Source organism: Anser anser, assembly GCF_964211835.1.
Source record: "Anser anser genome assembly, chromosome: 6".
Lineage (NCBI taxonomy): Eukaryota > Metazoa > Chordata > Aves > Anseriformes > Anatidae > Anser > Anser anser.
The window spans coordinates 17,787,764-17,795,051 of NC_139726.1; positions in this window are offsets into that span (position 1 = coordinate 17,787,764).

The window sequence follows — 7,288 nt, forward strand, 5'->3', positions numbered from 1 at the left end:
CAGGCCTCCCAGGACTGGGAAGAGAGATGGGGATTCGCACATCTCCAGCCAGCCCCGACGCGAAACCGCCTTATCATCTCAGCCGTGAAACTCGAGCTCGGGAGCTCACGTTATTAAGAGCTGACCGAACTGCGAATCACCTATCCAGAAAGCAAAGTCATGTCTCCCCGTGCCCGGACGCCTTTTCCCTGGCGCGGGGGGCGGGGGGCAGTCGGGCACCCGGCGGAGCTGCGGCCCCTGCAGCCCAGCGGGCGGCGGTGGGGGGGGACCTGGCACTTCCCGGCCTCGTCCGCCGGCGGAGCCGCTGCCCCTGCCGCGAGGAGAGCGCCTGCCGAGGGCCCTGGCTCAGCCCGGGTGATGAGGAGTGGTCCTGCCTCAGGGCGTCCGCGGCGGCTCCCTATCAGCCCGCCGCGAGGGGCGGCAGCCTGGGGCTGAAAAGCGACAAAAAACCCTGGCACTAAGCAGTTGTGAGGGACTTGAGGTGGGAGGTGAGCGCGGTCCCTGAGTGGGCCCTGCTCGTACAGCTTTCCTGGAGGCTGCTGCTGCCAGCAGGGACATCTGCTTTATTACACTCTCCAGAGGAGGTTCAGTATTCCTCCCCTCCTCTCCCCCTTCCAACGAGCCCAGCTCAGCAGAGGAGGTTGAGTCCAAATGGGAAGTGGGATTTCATTAAAAGAAAAAAAAAATCTGGAGGAAGAAAGTGGAACCGGAGAGGAGCGAAAGAGCAGCAGCCTCGTGAGCCAAGGTTGCTACCGCCTGCCTCCCTGTGTCCGCCCCCGCCCGGGGTTGTGGAGTCCCCCTCCCGGGGACCCGGGGCCGAAGGCGCTCTGGAGGCCCCCTGCGGGTCCCCTCGGTGCCCGTGCTGACAGGCCCCAGGCTCGGCCGGCAGGCCGGGCAGCCAGCCGCCCCCCGCTCGGGGCTGGGCGCTTTCCGAGGGCGCTGCGGCGTTCCGCCTGCCGCAGCCTGTGCGAGGGCTCCGAGCTGGCGCCCGGGGGTAACACATGTAGCTCCTCTGTCTCTCCGGCTAACTCGACAGCTGCTCGTAGCTCCAGTAATTAGACTGTCAGTGCTTGTTAGAGGAGAGGGAAACGCTCCTATGACAGATTCCACGAGTCCTCTGTTTTATAAGATCTCACGGAAATCACCAGAGCATTAATTGGGATCTCTTATTTCTCTGGAATCAGGAGGGAAGAAGTTCCCTCTGCTGCTCCACACTCCAATCAGAGCCCTCTTCCGCCTCCCATGAAACGCAGTGAATTCACTCAGAGGCTCAGGAGAAGTTCTCTTCCTTCCCTGCCTACCCGGGAGAAAGACAGAGCTTCCTGGCCATGTCAATTTACTTTTAAAATCTCCTCCTCGCATTGCTATATTTAACTAAACAGAGAACTCCATAGAAATACAGCCCTTTCTCCATTAACTGAGCGGAGGAGTCGCTCCTCAAACTATCCTTCCCCATCCGAGATAACGTTAATGCAGAGGACGCTCAGGAGAGGCTGTTCCCCTCCCGAACAAAAGCGCTGGAGGAACAAGCCGAGATGCTCCTACCCCCACCCGGCAGATGAGACTCAGAGGAGGCGATTTCTTTTCCTCCCTACCGTACGTTCCCCTTTCCCCCGCAATCATACAAGGTTAACTCAACAGAGGAGTCTCAATCCAAATGGCAACTGGGATTGCATTAAAAAAAAAAAAAAAAAAAAAAAACTGAAGGAAGGGGGAGAAAAAAAATCAGAAATAGGGAAAGAAAAGAGAAAAAGCAGCAGGCTGATTACGAGGTGTCAAAACTGCCAGGAGCAAGAAGGTGATAGCAATCAGGGGTGAGAAGAGTGCGCCATTCGTGCGGGGCAGCTAATTATCCGTCTCATTTGAGAAGAGCAGCATTCGAGGCAGCAGCGTTCGCCTGCTGAACGGTGACAGATTGGCGCGGAGGAGAGGGGAGGTGTTAAAACAATGGAGCCGGGCTTGCGAGCGCTGCTGCATGCTAATCAGCCCGGCCTCCTTCCTTCCTTCCCTCCCTCCCTTCAACCCTCCCTCCCTCCCTTCCTCCTTCCCTCCGCCTGCCCGCCGCGATCCCTCCTTCCCGCCGGCCGCATGGCGAGCCCTGCGCGGCCAGGCCCCTCGGCAGCGGGCAGCGCCCAGCCGGCAGCGCGCTAAGCGAGGGGAGCCCCGCCGGCGGGGCGGGCAGCGCCCGAGGGGACCCGGCGGGCTCCGGGCTAGCGGGGGTAGGCTTCACACCTCGTCCGCCGTGCCCGGGATTCCCGGAGCCCCCCGGCCCGTGTCCCCGCCGGGGGCAGAGGCGAGGAGCGCTGCTTACAAGCGCTGTGGCGGCTCAGGCCGGCTCCCTGTCCCCGGCGGGCGGCGGCGCTTCCCAGCGGGGCTGCCCAGTAAGGAGCTGCAAGCCGGGCCAGGCCGCCAAGGTGCGGGCACTGCCGAGCTGTGCCAGCGCTGATGGGCTGCGGGGCCCCGCTGCCCTCCCAGCTCCGCGCAGGGACCGGGGTCCCGAGCGCTAACGCGCTGCAAGCAAGCTCCGCGGCCTCTCCCGCGGCTGCCTCCCGGAGCGCTTGGCCTGGCGAGCCTGGACCCCGCACCTCCCGGCGTGCCCCCTGCGGCCGGGAAGGGGGGGGCGCCGTCCGCGCCCGGTGCGGCGGGGCTGCCGAGGGGGCTCCTGGCGTAGCCCCAGCCCCAGCCGGGCCGCCCCGTCCCCGTTCGGCGGGGCCAAGCCCAGCGCGGCGGCGGCGGCAGCCCGGCGGCAGCCAGCGCTCGGCTCTGCCAGGGAGAAGCGGCGGAATGAGCGTTGGAATGTTTACTCTCCGATAGTTCTCAGTTTCCATTCCATCCTGCCCTGAAAGATTTCTGATTACTATACACTTCAAAATAGTATTTATTACAGATTTACATAATCTGTATGTTTTATGTTAAGGGAATAACACATTGATGCTGTACTACTGAAAGGAGTTAATCTAAACTATGTAGTGTCTGCTAGAAGAGTTCCAACTAAAACACATCCCTGCCTCCTGGCACTGGCAAGGCACACGCGCCCAGAAGGCCACTGCCCGGCACGTTAGGTAAGCTGCCAGGTGAAGCCATTGCTCGCCTCCTGAACCTTCCCCGGGCTGAGGAACAGCACTCGGCAAAATTAAATCACGGCCGTCTCTGTGTAAACTCCCGTTTAATTTCACGAGTGTTATTTCAAATAGCATGTGCCTGGTTTATGACAGGATTCCTGCGGGTAAGCAAACACTGAAAGGGATGAAACTGTTTTGGGCCTGAGGTAAGCAGGACGATAACTCAGGTTAAATACTATTTAAATTAGATTCGAGCGTATGTGTGGTTAGGCGGTAGTAATAACGTTTAATTTTTGTTATTCTGAGGCTGTCGTTGAGTGTTCTTGATGAACTGTCCATGAGCATACAGATGGTGAGATTTTCATGCTTCTGTGGCATACTGACATCTCAGGCTGTAAAAATAAATTCCCAGATCGCTGCAATACCTACGAAGCAGAAAAAAACAGTCCACCTTAATACTCAACACCAGGGTGCTTCACGTTTAAGAGACTCTGTAACACCTGACACACAAGTTGGTGCAAATACGGAATAGTGATTTAATGGATTTACACTATAAAGCAAAATTTAAGTTAAGCTCTGTGCCCTTTTTCAAGCAGATAATTTTTTCCCCTGTGCTTCTGAATTTAGCGTTATGAAGGATGGAGATAAAAACTTGAATTTCTTTGCTATTATCTGTAAAGACTTTTTTTTTTTTTTTTAACTTTGTACGTAAGGATGAAAGGGGGACTTTTCATTAGGTCAGGTTTACTTTTCCTGGAAAGATTGTTGCATTGTTTCTTGATTTCAGGTGATTTTACATCGTGGTAACACACAGTTATTTCTATTGTGATGATCTGTGCTGCACAGAAAAGGTATTTGCGTCAAAAACGAAAGCTGAAATATTTTCTCGAATATAAAGATGACTTTTTTTTCTTGCCTAAGAAGCCTTAGTGTGACTGAGCCGTGCGTCAGCCTGGGGGCCAGCACTGATACTGCTCAGGAGTAGCTGGGGCAGAGCACCCCTGTTGGTTAACGTCTGGCTGCGGACAAGGTGTTGTGCTTATTAGGGTTTCTGCGCTGACCGAATTAAAAAATTTAAATAGATATATATAGCAGGGTGATATGGTGAAAATGAGCTAAAAGAAAAACATTTCGCAGAAACAAGTATATACTTTCAAAAGGATTAAAATATTCAATTGGTGAAAAAATAACTACTTGTAAAAACGTGTGTATTTTCATTATGCTTAATTTGCCATTCAAAACAAGTTTTTCTTAATAAGCTCTATTGTTTCTATCTGTTTTGTGAAATGTAATACGTGTGAGACAGAAAGCAGACTCGGAATGTGAATGAGTCTTGTTTTCTCCTTCTCTCTTTCTTCCTATCGCTTTTAAAATACAACTTTACTCGTATTCAGAGAGCCTTAAGTCAAGAAAAGGATTAATAGAAGTGGAGTGGCACGGCATTCCTGAGGTCATGATCTGAAAAGATGAAACGTGAAATCCTGTGTGCTAGTGTTTTCTATGTCTTATTTCTGTGCAGTATAAAAGTCTCCATAGGCAAAACACTCTACGGTTAATAGTTATGTTTTCGCTCTCAGCAGTGACACAAGCTTTGTCAGGTTTTCGCCGTTTGCACAGTTCATTAAAATACTTTATTAAATGACTCATTGTTTTAAAAAATCACCACACTATCACCCGAGTAAAAACATCTATATCCCCTTAATCCGGCAGTGTCAAAAAGTATAGTCTCTCAGGGCAAAAGGTTACGGAGCCTTCATAAAGGTTTCCCATCTGTCATCAAGTGCGACATCAAGCCCTCTAGGTGCCGTGAAAATGATTTTCTCCGGAATTCTCCAGCCCAAAGATGCCATCCTCTTAATTACAAGCACTGGAGATCAGGAACGCCACTGAATTCCCAGGAGATTCACAGAAGATATGCAAAAATAATCTCTTCTCCTGCTTGCCTGCCAGGGCTTCTGTACCTGCCCACCAGCTAGCCGGCTCATTTGCTAGGTAATGATGGGTGAAGGAAGGCAGCCCGGACAGCGGCACCGCCACCCATCCTGCCATTGCCGACACGCTGCCATGGGAAGCTTCTTCTTTATAATTGACCGTGAGCAAAGGAGTGACAAACAATGTCCTGTTTGGTTTTGTAGTGATTAACTGCCCTTCTCGCCGTCCCAAGGCTCCTGCGCACGGGTTCCTCCCGGACGCGGGGTACCGGAGTGAAGGAGCCGCTGAGATGGCGAGCTGTGTGTGGCACCACATCTGCTTGCTACAGGTGCCCCGAGAGACCTCACAAAGTACTGCTAGGGTCAGCGTGCATGAGAAAGGGTGTGCGTGCAGGCGGTGTGCGGAGCCGAGCCTTTGTGCGACAAGACCGTGCCTGCACAGCACAAAGTGAGTCTGCGGTCGGGCGAGAATCCTATCTCCAAATGTCCATTAGCACTTTTTCCAGAGGTGGCAACCAGGTGAAAGGGCACCCGACCCACCAATTCATCAACAGCCGAGCGCTGGAGGGGTTTGCTGGGTTAAAGGGATTGCAGCAGTTGGAGGAGGAGGTCCAGAAGATGAAGTGAGCGGGAGAAAAATATCCTTGCAGCCGGACGCGGGTGACCTCCCAGCACGGCACCAGTTCGGAGGAGCTGGCTGCGGCCAGACGGTGCGGCGCACACAGACCTGGGGACGGCAACGTCTGCAGAGGCTCCGCTAGTGTTGTCAATCCGAGCGGTGGAGACTGCATTTTTAATATGTGGAAACATGTACATAACTCTGGACATAAGGGTGGGGGCGTAAAAAAGCCACGTCCAAGCTCAATAGGAGCACTGGAGAGAAACCTCGGGCTCCATGCCATCCGAGATGTGAAAGCCCACGGAGGCTCAGCAGCCAAAATCGCATACACTGATTTTTTAATAGAGTTCTCATCCATGTGTCCATTTAACTGCAGTTGATACGGATCAAATAAGCTTGTTACTTTTAGATTCCCAGTTGCCTCAAGTGATACAAGACAGTAGCAACAGGAAGATCCCTAATTAAAACGGATTCATCTGATTTTCTTACTCAGGGAGTTTAGTGCCCCTAAGTATTCCAGGAATGATAAAACTCTCCCAGCGTCAGCCTGCCAGGTCTAGCCCTTCTTCTGCCCGCGGAATGGGAATAGCAGATTTTCTTCTACCACTCAAACTTCCTTTCATTCTTTCGTATCATTTCTCAAAACTCCTTCAGCACAGTGCTCCCTGCATTTCTCCAAACTTTTAAATATATATATATAAATATACAATTTCATGTCTATATGCAAGAACATGCATATTCCAGGCAACATAAATCTGAGCGGAATATGTAGCTGGAAAGCAGTACAAGATAATATATCAGTTAGTCATGAAATAGCTTCATACGCTTTAACAAAGTTTTAAGAGTCATCATTTTCAAATTTACTTCGTGTAATGATAGCTCGGGATTATAGGTCATGATTGCAACTGCAACTATTTGAAGATACATGTGTAGTGATCTGTGAATGCCTCTTCTAAGAAGAGGACAAAATGCTGAATGCTTTGCAAATTATTCTAAAGTTAACTTAGTTTACATGCTTGTTGTGTTGTTTGACCGAGTGCGTGCTGCTCCTCGGTGAAACTTACTGACCTACACGGGAAGGAGGCAATGATGACCCCGCTGCTGGATGTCTTGTGCACCCCACGCTCTGGGCAATGCGCTGGAGTGGCGAGCGTGTACCCCTATAGACGGCCAAGTGTGAAAGAAGAGCAACATGAATGTTATTAGCAGAGAGAATGTGGTCATGCATTCAAGTTCACAAGACCATGGTAACGTCAATGGGCGGAACTGCAGTAAGCATTTATAAGTTTGTTTGGCTTTTTATTCCATATAGAATACCAGGAATGCCAAGCAATGCCCAGCCGGCCCAAACACGCCACAGACACAAAAATAAAAGGCAGTCCCTTCCGCTTTTTTCGACCCCACCATACGGTAGAAAATGGATGCAAGACCTGGAACGTGATGAGAATCCCAGAAGTGCCAGACCTCTTATGGGTTTCAAGGGAATTGTGTGGCCAACAAATCCAGCTTCACTCTGGTTTTAGTCAGTTTATCGAAGAGAAGAGATGACTAGAATGGCAGAACAGCAATTACCCGGCTCTTTGCGTGCGGGTAACAAGACTATGAGGATGATAAGACTCCCACAGCATTTCTGAAGGTCTGTATTTCCCACTGGGCCTAAGTGACTTTTCCATTAT